The 18,998-nt window shown below is 47.1% G+C and overlaps 1 protein-coding gene across 4 annotated transcripts in view; it reads left to right on the top strand.

The window, feature by feature from the left end:
- The first annotated feature begins 1,264 nt into the window (after window positions 1-1,264).
- LOC132887037 (collagen alpha-6(VI) chain-like) overlaps window positions 1,265-18,998 on the top strand; it is a 74,181-nt gene continuing 56,447 nt past the window's right edge. For all 4 annotated transcript variants that reach the window (XM_060922353.1, XM_060922351.1, XM_060922349.1 and 1 more), the window contains exon 1: window positions 1,265-1,427. The gene's annotated coding sequence lies outside the window, so the exon portion shown is untranslated. The remainder of the gene's footprint in view (window positions 1,428-18,998) is intronic.

Raw genomic sequence — 18,998 nt, 5'->3', positions numbered from 1 at the left:
TTGGCATCTTTCCGGTTGTACCGCGTGTCTGTGAGAAAATTGGAGGGGAGGGTTAACAGGTGGGCACGGGGGTTGATAAAGCGCAACTGCCCTGGTAATATGTCACATGATTTTCCCGTACTAAAGCAACCTTCGGGGCCGTGGTTTTGTGGTTGGCGCAGTTAATTGTTTGAAACACGTTGTCAGACCGCCATCACTACTACACACTATATGAAAAATATTTGCCCCCTTGCGATTTCTAATTGCCCCCTTAGTAAACTGTTCCTGGCGCCGGGCCTGGTGTCTAGCCCTGTGATGACCTGGTGACTTGTCCAGGGTGTACCCCGCCTTTCGCCCGTAGTCAGCTGGGATAGGCTCCAGCTTGCCTGCGACCCTGTAGAACAGGATAAAGCGGCTAGAGATGATGAGATGAGATGAGACAAACTGTCCCAAGCCTTCCCGCTCTCCCCTACCATTCTCAATGGGGAGAGAAAAGTAATCCCGGACAAAAGCTGGTGAAAATTAGGAAAGGTTACTGTACAAATAGACAACAAAAGGCAAAACGATAAATGCACCGTGTGCAAGACAGGTTATACTTTAATTTAAACAATACCTTAATTATTCAGCAACGATCTTAAATTCGCTTGCTTGTATAGCTATCTAAAACAGCGAGATTTGATCTAAAAAGTGGGCGTTATTTGCTTTAAAAGCAGTGATAATTACTGAAGTAATTCATTTGCTGTAATAATAATAATAGTAGGAATACATTTACATGTAGAAATAAAATGTAGTAATGCATTTGCATTACTGTAGTAATACAAAGCTATAAAATCTATAATCAGTAACCACACGATTAAACGCAGAGGGAGTTTAATCCATACATTGTTCTATACATAGTCTACTTTATTTAGCTTCCCTCGTATCGCATCCTGTTTTTTCTCTCTCTAATTTCAGCAGACATGCATGAGTAATGTTTCTGGGATCAACTCCAAGAAGGATGCTCCAGAATACCTTGTGGTATACAGTACGCTGCTGCTACATTTTTCTCCAATTAAGTTGCATGATAGTGTCGAGTGATACAGTTTGCAAACGCTTTTATTATTATTTACATTGGTTTCCTCCATAAAAATTAGAACAAATTTCTTGTGCACTCGTCTCGCACTGTTGGAGGACAGTAACACCCACTCGACTTGATAGTTATTTGAAGGGAGAAAGCTGGCTGGGGGCGTGGTCCAAGTGCTCTTACTTATACAGTACTGCTTCTCCCTCTTTCTGCGCACTTGCTTCATATCTGTGTAGTCTTATTTATTTAGCGGCTGCAATATATTCCGTACCTTTTATTTTTAAAACCACATTAATTGCAATTGACTGTCAACGACAACTGGATAGACACAGTATGCTTCAGTTATATCTGCTTTGAACATTAGGAGAGTAGACTTCAATAACAGGTTTGCAAAAAACATTTCCTAAGGCATGTATAGGTTACTCTACATGGTGTACTATTTAATTTACCCTTATATTTTTATAATTTAAATATAAAATGGGCCATATTTATTGTATATGCAGTGTGTAAGATGGCAATGAAAAGTCCTGCATGTTTTCACTGTAACCTTTATCTCAGAACAGTTGTTGTTGTTGTGCTTTTAATAAGTTTTTAAAGGATTTTTTTTTTGGTCGGGCACACTCTCAGACATAAAGGTACAAAATGTTGTTATTGTTGTATATCTTTATACTTATTACATTACTGTACATACTGAGTACCTATACTTACTAAGGCTTTAGAGGTACATCCTTGGTCTTTAAGTGATCCAGTTATGCACCTTGAGTTATTTTTAAAGGTATAAAAGTACATACTAGGGATGAGAAAATATGTCTTTTCTTTTTGATGGTACCACTGAAGTGATCAGGAAAAGTACAATTTTGTGCCATTATTAGTGGGAGTTAATTCAGTTATTTATGTCATATATATATATATATATATATATATATATATATATATATATATATATATATATAATACACACACACTATATCAATATTTTTTCATTGATTTCATCATTGTAACTTTGACCTAATGTTGTGATTTTTACATAGTACAGGAAACCTATTTCTCATCTGAGCTGTTTCTGTGAATAGTCCCATGTGTGTTTGTTAAGCAGTGTGACAGAGAAAACACAATACACTGCTGCTTGTTGAAGATCTGTGGCATGCAGTGTGATCAAAACTGATTGCAGTACAGAAACTGAATACAAGACACATCTGATTGCAATCTGATTGCAATCAGTGTATTAGGAGAGGTGATGAATTATCAAGATAAATTAACAAGTAATCTTCTTAATGCTCCTCCTAGAACTGCCACCTTATTGTGGTGGAGGGGTTTGTGTGCTTGAATGATCCTTGGAGCTATATTGTCGGGGCATTACACCCCTGTTAGGGTCTCCCAAGGCAAACAGATCCTAGGTGACAGGCAGTGGCGGCTGCTGGTTTTTAAAACAGGGGAAGCCCATTTTACGCATTCATCGTAAAACCTGTAGGCCGGATATCAAAGCATAGAAAGGTGTGCCCCATTAGCATAGTGAACTAGACAACCCTACCTAGTGGCAGAAAGTATTTTTGCTTGTACATTTCATGTTATAGTCTGGCTTGCCAGGCTAGTGCCGCATATCCTTAATCAAAAATATCAAACATCCAAAAATCACTGGCTATTCAACAAAGAGCCTTGAACATCATACCCTGATATGCAACACAGAGTCTTTAACACAACACCCAGCTGTGCAACACATCCTTGAACATCATCTGCAACACAGTCTGGAAATTCATAACCAGGTAGGCTATGCAACACACAGAACCTTGAATATCATACCCAGGTATAACCTATAACACAGAGCCCACCATTCTCTTAACATTACTGAACAGTATACACACTTCAGATTCATGAACATGAACATTATTTATACACAAATTCTGCCCTCCGCTCCTTTTCCAGAAAATGGTCTGTGACCCTGTCATACCAGCTGGTTGTGCTTTCCAGAGACTTCACCAATTTCTGTTAGCAGCTAGCACTGCAGATCCCCATAAGGCTCAAGCTAGCCTACAACCAGATTGAACTACAAATGAAATAAACGAGTGAATTCACGAATGATCAAACTGATAGAATGGATGAAAGTTAACGGAGCACAACGAGTAATATTTACATTTATTTACAGAGTAATGTACAGAGACATCAATGAGAAGAAACGTTTATATGAAAAGAAATTCGGACAGCACTTTGGCACACGACTGCACTTTCTCGACATCCGCTAGGGACTGACTGATCATACTTCCGTGTTCCTCGCCGAAGTACCACCCTCCTCATGTCTTTCAAACACTACCTCCAATAATCCTTTATCAGCCTGGCTTCTTGTCCCTCCCACTGTCTCGTTTAGTCCCAGAGAAGCCCGGCTTCCCTGGAAGTGACGATTTTGTTGATTTTAACCAATAACAACTAGCCGAAATTGGCTGTTCAGAGCCGTCTCATAGACTGCAACGGATACCCGGCTGCCAGTCAGTGTTGCCAGATACTGCTGACGTTTTCCATCCCAAAATATGTTCAAAACCCGCCAAAATGCACTTAAAACCACCCAATCTGGCAACACTGCTGCCAGTCCATAGAGCCCATTGAAATAAGAAAGGTTACAGCCTGGCAGCAAAGGTGATTCTCGTAGCGAACTGCAAGTTCGTCAGACATCACTCAAATAAGTTACAGGATAGTTATGAACATAAATACAATCTTGGGCATATATTATGTTATGCAAGTTATTGTTTTAATGAGAATTCAACGTCATAGACACCGCAGTTTGGGGAGAGAATTTTAGGGGAAGCTCGGCTTCCCTTGTTGTCTCTGAGAAATTGCCCCTGGTGACAGACCAAACCAAGAGCAGTTCACTAAACCCCTTATAGAAATTAATAAAACAAGGACTGTGATGTTGCCCGGTATGGCGCAGCTGGGGCCCCACCCTAGAGCCAGGCCTGGGGTTGGGGCTCATATGCGAGCACCTGGTGGCCGGGCCTTTGCCCACGGGGCCCGGCCGGGCTCAGCCCAAAGCAGTGATGTGAGTCCGACCTCCTGTGGGTTCACCACCCACAGAGGTAGTAGTAGGGGGCCGGTTCAGTGTGGATTGAGCGGCAGTCGAAGGCAGGGGCCTCGACAACCTGATCCCCGACCACAGCGGCTAGCTGTTGGGACATGGACTATCACTTCGGTGGGGGGGAAAGAGCCTGAGCTTGTGTGGGAGGTTGAGAGGTACCAGCTAGAGATAGTCAGGCTCACCTCCACGCACAGCTTGGGCTCCGGAACCGGGGCTGGACTCTCTACTTCACTGGAGCCGTCCACGGTGAGCAGCGGCGGGCTGGTGTGGGCTTGTTTATAGCTCCACAGCTCAGCCTCCATGTGTTGGAGTTTACCCCAGTGAACGAGAGGGTCACCTCTCTGCGCCTTTGGGTCGGGGAGAGGGCTCTTGCAGTTGTTTATGCCTACGGGCCAAATAGCAGTATAGAGTATTCGGCCTTCTTGGAGTCCCTGGGAGAGTTACTGAGAGGTGCTCAGACTGGGGACTCCATTGTTCTACTGGGGGACTTCAACGCTCACGTGGGCGATGACAGTGACACCTGGAGGGGCGTGATTGGGAGGAACGGCCTCCCCGATCTGAACCCGAGTGGTGTTTTGTTATTGGACTTCTGTGCTAGTCATGGTTTGTCCATAACGAACACCATGTTCGAGCATAGGGGTGTTCATAAGTGCACATGGCACCAGGACACCTTAGGTCGGAGGTCAATGATTGACTTTGTTGTCGTTTCATCTGATCTCTGGACCTATGTCTTGGACACTCGGGTGAAGAGAGGGGCTGAGCTGTCAACTGATCACCACCTGGTGGTGAGTTGGATCCGCTGGCGGAGGAGGAAGCTGGACAGACCTGGCAGGCCCAAACGTATAGTGAGGGTCTGCTGGGAACGTCTGGCTGAGCACTCTGTCGGGGAGATCTTTAACTCCCACCTCCAGGATAGCTTCTCCCAGCTTCCAAGGGAGGCGGGGGACATTGAGTCTGAGTGGACCATGTTCTCTGCCTCCATTGTTGATGCAGCTGTTCGGAGCTGTGGCCGCAAGGCCTGTCGTGGCGGCAACCCCCGAACCCGGTGGTGGACACTGGAAGTAAGGGATGCTGTCAAGCTGAAGGAGTCCTATCGGGCCATGTTGGCCTCTGGGACTCCTGAGGAAGCTGACTGGCAGGCCAGACGTGCCGCAGCTCGTGCAGTTGCAGAGGCAAAAACTCAGAACTGGGAGGAGTTCGGTGAGGCCATGGAAGAGGACTATCGGTTGGCCTCGAAGAAATTCTGGCAAACTGTCCAGCACCTCAGGAGGGGGAAGCAGTACTCTGCCAACACTGTTTACAGTGCAGGTGGGGAGCTGTTGACCTCGACTGGGGATATTGTCGGGCAGTGGAAGGAATACTTCAAGGATCTCCTCAATCCCACCATCACGTCTTCCATTGAGGAAGCGGAGGCTGATGACTCAGACGTGGACTCGTCCATTACCCAAGCCGAAGTCACTGAGGTGGTTTGCAAGCTCCTCAGTGGCAAGGCACTGGGGGTGGATGAGATCCGCCCTGAGTATCTCAAGTCTCTGGATGTTGTGGGGCTGTCTTGGCTGACACGCCTCTGCAACATCACGTGGCAGTTGGGGACAGTGCCTCTGGAGTGGCAGACCAGAGTGGCGGTCCCTCTTTTCAAGAAAGGGGACTGGAGAGTGTGCACCAATTATAGGGGAATCACACTTCTCAGCCTCCCCGGGAAGGTTTACTCCAGGGTACTGGAGAGGAGAATTCAGCCGATAGTCAAACCTCGGATCCAGGAGGAACAATGCGGTTTTCGTCCTGGTCATGGAACACTGGACCAGCTCTATACCCTTCATAGGATGATCGAGGGTTCATGGGAGTTTGCCCAACCAGTCTACATGTGCTTTGTGGATCTGGAGAATGCATTTGACCGTGTCCCTCATGGTATTCTGTGGGGGGTGCTTCTGGAGTATGGGGTTTGGGGCTCTTTGCTAAGGGCTGTCCAGTCCCTGTACGAACAGAGCAGAAGTCTGGTTCGCATTGCCGGCAGTAAGTCAGACCTGTTCCCAGTGCATGTTGGACTCTGGCAGGGCTGCCCTTTGTCACCGGTTCTGTTCATAAATTTTATGGACAGAATTTCTAGGCACAGCCAGGGGCTGGAGGGAGTCCTGTTTGGGAACCACAGGATTTCATCTCTGCTTTTTGTGGATGATGTTGTCCTGTTGGCTTCTTCAAACCAGGACCTTCAGCATGCACTGGGGTGGTTTGCAGTCAAGTGTGAAGCGGCTGGGATGAGAATCAGCACCTCCAAATCAGAGGCCATGGTTCTCGACCAGAAAAGGGTGGCTTGCCCTCTCCAGGTTGGTGGAGAAGTCCTGCCTTAAGTGGAGGAGTTTAAGTATCTTGGGATCTTGTTCACGAGTGAGGGAAGGATGGAGCGTGAGATCGACAGGCAGATCCGTGCAGCCTCTGCAGTGATGCGGTCGCTTTACCGGTCCGTCGTGGTGAAGAAGGAGCTGAGCAAAAAAGTGAAGCGCTCAATTTACCGGTCGATCTACGTTCCGACTCTCACCTATGGTCATGAGCTTTGATTAATGACTGAAAGAACAAGATCGTGGATACAAGCAGCCGAAATTAGTTTCCTTTGCAGGGTGGCTGGGTGCTCCCTTAGAGATAGGGTGAGAAGCACAATCACTCAGGAGGAGCTCGGAGTAGAGCCGCTGCTCCTCCACATCAAGAGGAATCAGCTGAGGTGGCTCGGGCATCTCTTTCGGATGCCTCCTGGATGCCTCCCTGGGGAGGTGTTCCAGGCATGTCCCCCCAGGAGGAGGCCCCAGGGAAGACCCAGGACACATTAGAGGGACTATGTCTCTCGGCTGGCCTGGGAACGCCTCAGTGTTCTTCCCAAGGAGCTGGCTGAGGTGTCTGGGGAGAGGGAAGTTTGGGCTTCCATGCTCAGACTGCTGCCTCCGTGACCCGGCTCCAGATAAGCAGAAGAAGATGAGATGAGAATCTTCTTAATGAAGCACACACTTATAAATAAGCCATTTGAGAACCAAAAGAGTCCACGCTTTCTTTCCTGTGGTGAAGTAAAATACCATGACTTTTTAAGGGGGGGGTGACACTTGCACTGATATTCAGTGGTGGTTTTATCTATGTTTGTTTTTGAGTTGATTGAACACTTAGGATTGAGTAAAAACTGACTAATATATTTCATTTTGTTTGGATTGCAATGGGCGGCACGGTGGTGTAGTGGTTAGCGCTGTCGCCTCACAGCAAGAAGGTCCTGGGTTCGAGCCCCGTGGCCGGCGAGGGCCTTTCTGTGCGGAGTTTGCATGTTGTCCGCGTGGGTTTCCTCCGGGTGCTCCGGTTTCCCCCACAGTCCAAAGACATGCAGGTTAGGTTAACTGGTGACTCTAAATTGACCGTAGGTGTGAATGTGAGTGTGAATGGTTGTCTGTGTCTATGTGTCAGCCCTGTGATGACCTGGCGACTTGTCCAGGGTGTACCCCGCCTTTCGCCCGTAGTCAGCTGGGATAGGCTCCAGCTTGCCTGCAACCCTGTAGAAGGATAAAGCGGCTAGAGATGATGAGATGAGATGAGATGGATTGCAATGGTGATTGTTGCCATTTAGACTTTTTGCACATTTTTGTAAACACTTTAATACTACCCCAAATTTCTATTTAAGCATCACTGCAGGATTGAGTGTTTCTGTTCTTCACACAACACCACCCTTTCCCAGCTGACCCAGCCAGAGCTGATTAATGGCTGGCTCGTTTCCTACTAACACAGACTCCATGTGTTGTTCCTTTTGATGCACAGCCAACCAGAAAGCATTGTCTACTGCCTCTGTAGTACCCCTAATGGGCTTGTTCCAATTTACTTCATCATTCCCAGCAGACGATAGGCTCTTCTGAGGAACTGATCTGCAGATTCTTTCGTGGCAGCACTGCTCCACCAGGTCCTCATACTTGGATTGTTTTCTCTCATAAGCCTTTGGTACACTGAGCTTCTTGATCAATGCAGACAGAATTACAGTGTCTTGTCTGAGGATATAGAGTAGGGATGGTGGGGAGGGACTGATCTCCAGTGGAAATCTTATCTGCTTCTTTAGGTCAACCTTCAGCTGCAAGTCAAGAGCTGCCACACATTTCCTGATGTCAGTGGCATAGCATGGTGTTTACATTTAGACCATTTATAGACAATCTCATCCTTAGAGACTTACAGAAGTGCTTTTTGTCTCTGTCAAAAATACTCCAGTGCTAGTTCACTAGGTCAGGTACAAAGAAAATAATTGACCTAAAACCCTGTCATGGGAGGTTAGTACAATATAAATAGAAAACACACAAGACAAGGGATTTTTAAAAAAAATAGATTAACTAAATGCTAATTCAAGTACTTGTTGAAGATTTAGGTTTTTACTCTTCAGCCAAGGGGAGTTCATTCCACCACCTTGGTGCTATGACAGAGAAGAGTCTTGATGCATGTTTTCCTTGTTCCTTGAGAGTGTCAAGTTGAGCCATGTTTTAAGGGAGAAACCTGAATGACTTGTGATGTTAGCAATATGAAGCCAGAAATATAGTTGGTTAGACCTGAGAATCATCCAGGGAGATCACACGATCTTGACATGTGAGTGCATCTCCAGGGATGTACAGCAGTTTGTTGAGATTTATTTTCAGCTGATTAACTATTATCCATGACAACATGTCTGCCAGACATACTGAGATCCATGCAGAAACATTAGTGTCTGAGGGAGGAAAAGACAGGACAAGTTGAAAACCCATGTGATGCTGATATGACCACACTGAGTTCAAGTATTGTGGGAAATCAGAAAAGGACCAAACATTGATCCTTGTGTATTTGAAGTGAAGTTCATAGGTTTGTAAGTGTGGCTTAAGTGTCCAAATACTTTTTAGTGCCACTGTACATGCAACTAATTAAAAGGTCACATTTTGTTAAGTTTTTTGATACCATCATTGTTTTATGAGTTAAGCTTATGGTCAACAACAGACTTGTTGTCTTGATAACAAATGCAACAGCGGCTTCAAAGAAAGTATTTAGAGGAATGGGACCTTGAATGACTGATTCCTGGAAAGTTTTTTAAGGTCCTGTCCTCAAGATATTTATTTTGTATTGTTACCATTCACAATAAATTAAATCTTAAATCCTGAATCTTTACTAGAAAGTTAGAACTTTAAGGAAAGGTAGACTGATAGTCAGTGATAATTCCATAAAAATATAAAGTCTGGAAATTACATGATCACAGTACTGTCTGTACACCACATACAGTGGTGCTTGAAAGTTTGTGAACCCTTTAGAATTTTATATATTTCTGCATAAATATGACCTAAAACATCAGATTTTCACACAAGTCCTAAAAGTAGATAAAGAGAACCCAGTTAAACAAATGAGACAAAAATATTATATTTGGTCATTTATTTATTGAGGAAAATGATCCAATATTACATATCTGTGAGTAGCAAAAGTATGTGAACTTCTAGGATTAGCAGTTAAATTGAAGGTGAAATTAGAGTCAGGTGTTTTCAATCAATGGGATGACAATCAGGTGTGAGTGAGCACCGTGTTTTATTTAAAGAACAGGGATCTATCAAAGTCTGATCTTCACAGCAAATGTTTGTGGAAGTGTATCATGGCATGAACAAAGGAGATTTCTGAGGACCTCAGAAAAAGCATTGTTAATGCTCATCAGGCTGGAAAAGGTTACAAAACCATCTCTAAAGAGTTTGGACTTCACCAATCCACAGTCAGACAGATTGTGTACAAATGGAGGAAATTCAAGACCATTGTTACCCTCCCCAGGAGTGGTCCACCAACAAAGATCACTCCAAGAACAAGGCATGTAATAGTTGGTGAGGTCACAAAGGACCCCAGGGTAACTTCTAAGCAACTGAAGGCCTCTCTCACATTGCCTAATTTTAATGTTTATCATCAGGAGAACACTGAACAACAATGGTGTGCATGGCAGGGTTGCAAGGAGAAAGCCACTACTTTCCAAAAAGAACATTGCTGTTTGTCTGCAGTTTGCTAAAGATCACATGGACAAGCCAGAAGGCTATTGGAAAAATGTTTTGTGGATGGGTGAGACCAAAATAGAACTTTTTGGTTTAAATGAGAAGCGTTATGTTTGGAGAAAGGAAAACACTGCATTCCAGCATAAGAACCTTATCCTATTTATGAAACATGGTGGTGGTAGTATCATGGTTTGGGCCTGTTTTCCTGCATCTGGGCCAGGACAGCTTGCCATCATTAATGGAACAATGAATTCTGAGTTATACCAGCAAATTCTAAAGGAAAATGTCAGGACATCTGTCCATGAACTGAATCTCAAGAGAAGGCGGGTCATGCAGCAAGACAGCGACCCTAAGCACACAAGTCGTTTTACCAAAGAATGGTTAAAGAAGAATAAAGTTTTGGAATGACCAAGTCAAAGTCCTGACCTTAATCCAATCGAAATGTTGTAGAAGGACCTGAAGCAAGCAGTTCATGTGAGGAAACCCACCAACATCCCAGAGTTGAAGCTGTTCTGTACAAAGGAATGGGCTAAAATTCCTCCAAGCCGGTGTGCAGGACTGAACAACAGTTACCGGAAACATTTAGTTGCAGTTATTGCTGCACAAGGGGGTCACACCAGATACTGAAAGCAAAGGTTCATATACTTATGCCACTCACTGATATGTAATATTGGATTATTTTCCTCAATAAATAAATGACCAAGTATAATATTTTTGTTTCATTTGTTTAACTGGGTTCTTTTTATCTACTTTTAGGACTTGTGAAAATCTGATTATGTTTTAGGTCATATTTATGCAGAAATATAGAAAATTCTAAAGGGTTCACAAACTTTCAAGCACCACTGTGTGTGTGTGTGTGTGTGTGTGTGTGTGTGTACAAGGGTAAATCAAAAAGTTCTAAGACAGATGTTATAATTTCAAAAGGTGTGAAAGACATCCCCCAGAATTCTACAAAGAAGGAATTCTCTGATGGAAACGCTGCTTGCAGAAGTGTTTAGACTTAAATCGAGGATATGTGGAGAAATAGCTTTATTTTCATCAATAAAGATTTTTTTCAATTTGTCTTAGAACTTTTTGACTTGCCTGTGTGTGTGTATATATACTGTGTGTGTGCATATATATATTGTAGCGGTTCAGTGATCGTGGGTGGAGCACAGAGGACGGCAGGACAGAGATCAGGTTTGACAGGTCGTTTTATTTTCACGCTTTTCAGCCTAAGAATTATGTGTACTTTGCAGACACACACACACACACACACATTCAGCGTGAGGTTCAGCCAGCGCTCCTCTGCTCTCGCTTTCCCTCCTTAAGTAGGGCGCGGTCACTGGGAAGACACAAACACAGGTTAATTGCTCTCAGGTGTAGTGAAACTGCCACTCACCTTCCCTGACTCCGCCCTCCTGTCACAGACCGGCGCTAGACCACGCCCCCGCTGCCACATACCCCCACCGCCCGACTCAGGCCGGGCGGCCGTCCGGCCTGCAGCCGACTCCCCCCCCCCCCCCCCTTGGAGGGAGAGAAAGTCCGCCACGACCATCTGCGCCCCTGGCCTGTGGACCACCTTGAAATTAAAGGGTTGGAGTGCCAGATACCAACGGGTGATCCGCGCGTTGGCATCTTTCATGCGGTGGAGCCACTGGAGGGGCGCGTGGTCCGAACAGAGGGTGAAAGGGCGCCCCAGCAGGTAGTACCGGAGGGCGAGGACCGCCCACTTGATGGCCAGACACTCTTTCTCTATGGTGCTGTAGCGCCCCTCACGCACCGACAGCTTCCTGCTTATATACAGGATGGGGCGGTCCTCCCCCTCCACCTCCTGGGACAAAACCGCCCTCTGTCCGACGCATCGGTCTGCAACATAAAGGGGAGAGAAAAGTCAGGGGAGTGTAGAAGTGGCCCCCCACACAGTGCAGCCTTTACCTCTGAAAAAGCCCGCTGGCATTGCTCCGTCCACTGGACCGGATCTGGTGCCCCCTTTTTAGTGAGATCAGTCAGCGGGCTGGTGACGTCCGAATAATTAGGTATAAACCTACGATAATAGCCAGCCAGCCCCAGGAACTGTCTCACCCCCTTTTTGGTCTTGGGCCTCGGGCAGGCCGCAATCGCTGCGGTCTTGTTAATTTGGGGACGCACCTGCCCGTTGCCCAAGTGGAAGCCCAGATACCATACTTCCACCCGCCCAATCGCACACTTCTTCGGGTTGGCTGTGAGACCCACCCGCCTCAGCGACCTAAGGACGGCCCTTAGATGTTCCAAGTGCCTCGGCCAGTCATTACTATATATAATGATGTCATCCAGATAGGCGGCCACATAGGTGGCGTGGGGGCGGAGGACCCGATCCATCAGCCGCTGAAACATAGCGGGCGCCCCAAACAGCCCAAACGGAAGTGTGACGAATTGGTGTAACCCAAACGGTGTGGAAAAGGCCGTTTTTTCTCGGGATAGTGGAGTCAAGGGGATCTGCCAATATCCCTTCGTCAAATCCAGTGTCGAATAAAAGCGAGCCGTGCCTAACCGATCGAGCAGCTCGTCAATACGAGGCATTGGGTACGCGTCAAATTTAGACACCGCGTTGACTTTCCTATAGTCCACACAGAACCGGACCGACCCGTCGGCCTTGGGTACCAAGACCACCGGGCTGCTCCAGTCACTGTGGGACTCCTCGACGATGCCCATTTCGAGCATGGTCTGAAGTTCTTCCCGAACCACCTTTTTTTTGTGTTCGGGTAGCCTGTAAGGGCGGCTACGCACTACCACCCCCGGGGGCGTCTCGATGTGGTGCTCAATGAGGTTAGTGCGACCGGACAGGGGCGAGAACACATCCGAAAACTCGGTCTGCAACTGGGCGACCTCCGTGAGTTGGGTCGGGGAGAGGTGGTCTCCACAGGGGACCAGAGGGGTATGTGATGCCAATCTCCCTTTTTGAACCTCCGGCCCCAGCTCCGCCTTCTCCGGAACCACCGACACCAACGCCACGGGGACCTCCTCATTCCAGACTTTAAGCAGATTGAGGTGGTAAATCTGTAGCGCCCCACCCCTGTCCGTTCGCCTCACCTCATAGTCGACGTCCCCGATTCGCCGTGTGACCTCAAAGGGTCCTTGCCACTTGGCGATCAATTTGGAGCTCGACGTGGGCAGCAGTACGAGTACTTTATCTCCCGGAGTGAACTCTCTAAGGCGCGTACCCTTGTTGTACAGGCGGGCTTGCCGTTCCTGGGCCTGCCGCAAATTCTCCTGAGTTAGGTGGGTGAGCGTGTGGAGTTTTGCGCGCAGGTCCATAACGTACTGAATTTCGTTCTTGCTTTGTGAAGGTCCCTCCTCCCAATTTTCCCACAGCACATCTAGGATGCCGCGCGGCTTACGCCCATATAATAATTCGAATGGGGAGAACCCCGTGGAGGCTTGGGGAACCTCTCGCACTGAGAACAGCAAGGGCTCGAGCCACTTATCCCAATTAAGTGCGTCCTCACTTACGAATTTTTTAATAATATTTTTGAGGGTGCGGTTGAACCGTTCTACTAAACCGTCCATTTGTGGGTGATATACGCTGGTGCGGATCGGCTTAATCGCCAATAACCCATACAGTTCGCGCAGTGTCCGTGACATAAACGTAGTGCCTTGATCAGTCAGAATCTCTTTCGGGATTCCAACTCGGGAGATGACGCAGAAGAGCGCCTCTGCAATACTGCGTGCTGAGATATTGCGCAGAGGCACTGCTTCTGGGTATCGCGTTGCATAGTCCACCAGAACTAATATAAAGCGGTACCCTCATGCTGACCGATCTAATGGCCCAACGAGATCCATCCCAATTCTTTCAAACGGGGTCTCGATTAATGGAAGAGGGCGCAAAGGCGCTTTTGGAATGGCCGCTGGATTTACTAACTGGCATTTGCGGCATGCCGTGCACCACCTACGAACATCGCCGCGAATCCCCGGCCAATAGAATCGGGCCATTATTCGGGCTAGTGTTTTATCCTGCCCTAAGTGTCCAGCCATGGGATTAAAGTGAGCCTCCTGGAATACCAATTCCCAGTGGCTCTTTGGAATTAAAAGCTGCACGACACGCTCTTTCATTTGAGTGTCCTGCGTCACTCGGTATAACCTATCCTTCATAATTGCAAAGTAGGGGAAGGACGGGGTGGCGTTCGGCTGGAGCGTTTGACCATCGATTACTCTCACTTGGTCAAAAGCATGTCGCAGAGTCTCGTCTCGCGATTGTTCTAATGGGAAATCCGCGAGGGATTCCCCAATAGAGAGAGGAGGAACCGGCGGCCCCTCACTCTGACGCGGAGATGACGTAGACGGCTCTGCGACAGCTGCTCCCGCCAAAGCGGCCCCGGGACCTCCCCCTGTTAAATGGCAGGACCCACTCTTTATTAGGTGTGTCATTAAACCCCGAAATCCCGGCCAATCAGTCCCCAAAATTAGAGAGTGGGTAAGGCGGGGATTAACCGCCGCCTTCACTATAAATTTTTCCCCTCTGAAAATAATGTGGACCGACACCAAAGGGTAGCTGTGAACATCCCCATGCACACACAACACCTTCACCCCTTGTGCTCCCCCCAGTGCCTCGTTTTGAACCAGGCTTTGGCGAATTGAGGTCTGATTACAACCCGAATCCACCAACGCCTGATATGTAGCCCCTTGGATACTCACCGGTATGCGATACACTCCGGCCTGATCGAGGGCGGCCTCTGGCGCGTTGGGGATCCGAACCACCGCGCCCACTTCCATTGCCGTGTACTGCTGTTGAAGGTGGCCCGGCTCCCCGCAGCGCCAGCAAACCGGCCCGGGCTTTCCGTCTGCACCAGTGATCTGGGGCTCACTCACCTGAGGTGGGGGAGAGACAGACATAGAAGGAAGAAACGGGAGGGCCCCGCGGGTGCGGCGGGCCGGCAGGGGTGGTGCCGGCCCCCGCCTCCGTGGAGGGGGAATGGGGCAAGGACGGGACACAGGAGGAGGGGGAGAGAGAGAAGAGGAGAGAAGAGATGCCGCCATCTGCTGTCCTGCCGCCGGGACAGCCGCCAAATGGTCCTCCACCAGCTCGACTGCTTGATCCAGCGACGCCGGGCGGTGGCACCGGACCCACTCTGCGGTTCCTGCTGGCAAGCGCGCGACGAACTGTTCCAGCACCACCTGGTCGAGGATTCCTTCGGCGTCGCGGTTGTTGGCCCTCAGCCACCGCCAGCAGGCGTCCTGGAGCTGCTGGCCAAACGCGAACGGCCGGCCGACTTCCTCCAAGCGCAGCGCGCGGAAGCGCTGGCGCTGCTGGTCTGGAGTGCGCCCCACGCGCTGGAGGACGGCCCGGCGGAGGTCCACGTAGGCCAGCCGGCGGTCGGCGGGGAGCTGTAGCGCGGCCAGCTGTGCTTCTCCCGTGAGCAGGGGGAGGAGGCGCACCGCGCGCTGCTCCATCGGCCACCCCGAGGCTTCGGCGATTTGCTCAAAGAGCGTGATGAACGCCTCGGGGTCGTCCTGCGGGCCCATCTTGGTGACGGTGAGGGGAGACGGGCCCGCGGTAGGAGCGCTGGTGGGCCCCGCCGACGCGAGGAGGTGCCGGAACGCCTGGCGATCTTCTTGTTGGGCCAACACCAGGGCCTCGAACCGCTCTTCTTGCTCCTTTCGGAGGGTGAGTAGCGCCTGGTGCTGGCTTTGCTGGGCCGTGGCGAGGGCGTGGATCAGCTCCGCGAACGGGGAGGACTCCATGGGGCTGGGGGGGCTGCTGTGCTCCAGATCCCGGGTTCAGCACCACTGTAGCGGTTCAGTGATCGTGGGTGGAGCACAGAGGACGGCAGGACAGAGATCAGGTTTGACAGGTCGTTTTATTTTCACGCTTTTCAGCCTAAGAATTATGTGTACTTTGCAGACACACACACACACACACATTCAGCGTGAGGTTCAGCCAGCGCTCCTCTGCTCTCGCTCTCCCTCCTTAAGTAGGGCGCGGTCACTGGGAAGACACAAACACAGGTTAATTGCTCTCAGGTGTAGTGAAACTGCCACTCACCTTCCCTGACTCCGCCCTCCTGTCACAGACCGGCGCTAGACCATGCCCCCGCTGCCACATATATGTGTGTATATATATATATATATATATATATATATATATATATATATATATATACAGTGTGTGTGTATGTATATATATATAAATATACACAACCCCAATTCCAAAAAAATTGGGACAAAGTACAAATTGTAAATAAAAACGGAATGCAATGATGTGAAAATTCCATATTTTATTCAGAATAGAACATAGATGACATATCAAATGTTTAAACTGAGAAAATGTATCATTTAAAGAGAAAAATTAGGTGATTTTAAATTTCATGACAACAACACATCTCAAAAAAAGTTGGGACAAGGTCATGTTTACCACTGTGAGACATCCCCTTTTCTCTTTACAACAGTCTGGGAACTGAGGAGACAAGTTGCTCAAGTTTAGGGATAGGAATGTTAACCCATTCTCGTCTAATGTAGGATTCTAGTTGCTCAACTGTCTTAGGTCTTTTTTGTCATATCTTACGTTTTATGATGCGCCAAATGTTTTCTATGGGTGAAAGATCTGGACTGCAGGCTGGCCAGTTCCGTACCCGGACCCTTCTTCTACGCAGCCATGATGCTGTAATTGATGCAGTATGTGGTTTGGCATTGTCATGTTGGAAAATGCAAGGTCTTCCCTGAAAGAGACGTCGTCTGGATGGGAGCATATGTTGCTCTAGAACCTGGATATACCTTTCAGCACTGATGGTGTCTTTCCAGATGTGTAAGCTGCCCATGCCACACGCACTAATGCAACCCCATACCATCAGAGATGCAGACTTCTGAACTGAGTGCTGATAACAACTTGGGTCGTCCTTCTCCTCTTTGGTCCGAATGACACGGCGTCCTTGATTTCCATAAAGAACTTCAAATTTTGATTTGTCTGACCACAGAACAGTTTTCCACTTTGCCACAATCCATTTTAAATGAGCCTTGGCCCAGAGAAGACATCTGCGCGTCTGGATCATGTTTAGATACGGCTTCTTCTTTGAACTATAGAGTTTTAGCTGGCAACGGCGGATGGCACGGTGAATTGTGTTCACAGATAACGTTCTCTGGAAATATTCCTGAGCCCATTTTGTGATTTCCAATACAGAAGCATGCCTGTATGTGATGCAGTGCCGTGTAAGGGCCCGAAGATCACAGGCACCCAGTATGGTTTTCCGGCCTTGACCCTTACGCACAGAGATTCTTCCAGATTCTCTGAATCTTTTGATGATATTATGCACTGTAGATGATGATATGTTCAAACTCTTTGCAATTTTATACTGTCGAACTCCTTTCTGATATTGCCCCACTATTTGTCGGCGCAGAATTAGGGGGATTGGTGATCCTCTTCCCATCTTTACTTCTGAGAGCCACTGCCACTCCAAGATGCTCTTTTTATACCCGGTCATGTTAATGACCTATTGCCAGTTGACCTAATGAGTTGCAATTTGGTCCTCCAGCTGTTCCTTTTTTGTACCTTTAACTTTTCCAGCCTCTTATTGCCCCTGTCCCAACTTTTTTGAGATGTGTTGCTGTCATGAAATTTCAAATGAGCCAATATTTGGCATGAAATTTCAAAATGTCTCACTTTCGACATTTGATATGTTGTCTATGTTCTATTGTGAATACAATATCAGTTTTTGAGATTTGTAAATTATTGCATTCCATTTTATTTACAATTTGTACTTTGTCCCAACTTTTTTGGAATCGGGGTTGTAGTTTGCGTTCAAATAACATTATACTCTTAGACACACCACAAACACAGACTGAGTTAGGTAAGACAGATTTTAACTTTGCAGCTCCTTGGTGCTGGAATCTCCTTCATAAAGCTCTTAAGTTATCTGCTGCTATTCCTCTCAACCATTTTAAAAAGCTATTCAAACACTTTAGATCTGACAGTTGTAAATGCTTTTACTAACTAACCATTCAGTTATTTCTGTGTTGTGCGGTATTTGTCTTGATTTGCTTACTTGTTTTTATTTACAATTTGTACTTTGTCCCAACTTTTTTGGAATCGGGGTTGTTATAACATGAGTGCATTTGAGACAGTAAATTAGAAAGATATGAAGGCAATTTGACAATAATACTTTTATAGATAAAAATATGCCAATGGATCCATCTGCGCAGTGAGAGAGAGCTGAAACCAGTCAACTCATAGAGAGTGCAATGATGAGTGCGTGGTTTGGCATTTGCAATAAAACGTAGTGCACCATGGTAAACTGTATCGAGGACGTGTAGGGTGGTAGAGGCAGCATTCGTGTATAAGATGTCGCCATAGTCCAGTACAGGAAGAAAGGTGGCATTTATCAGTTTCTTTCTAGCTTGAAGAGTAAAACATGCTTTGTTTCTAAAATAAAATCCAAGCTTAATTTTCAGTTTCTGGGCCAGTTTCTCTATGTGAACTTTAAAAGTGATCTTATCATCAATCCACAAACCTAAGTATTTGTATACTGAGACTTTCTCTATACATTGGCCATCTAGGGTGGTTATTATTAGGGGAGTGGAAGCTAATCGTGATTTAGTGAACTGCATGACCTTAGTCTTTTTGGCATTTAAAATCAATCTTAGGTCAGCAAAAGTACTCTGTAATGAGTTAAAGGACTGCTGTAACAATTGGTTCGCTTGAAACAGGGTAGAGGCATCACAATATAAAACTGTATCATCTGCATACAGATGGATCTTAGCATTTCCAACAACAGAGACAATGGTGTTGATGTGTATGGTGAAAAGGACTGGACCCAATATTGAGGCTTGGGGACCCCATTCATGACCTCCATGGGCAGAGAACTGACACCGTCAGCAACAACAGTTTGAGTTCTGTTGGATAGATAGTCCTTAAACCAGCCAACAGCCTTTGAGCTCATGCCAATGT

Source organism: Neoarius graeffei, chromosome 5 (genome assembly GCF_027579695.1).
Source record: "Neoarius graeffei isolate fNeoGra1 chromosome 5, fNeoGra1.pri, whole genome shotgun sequence".
Taxonomy (NCBI): domain Eukaryota; kingdom Metazoa; phylum Chordata; class Actinopteri; order Siluriformes; family Ariidae; genus Neoarius; species Neoarius graeffei.
This window is presented reverse-complemented; position numbering and strand designations above follow the sequence as displayed.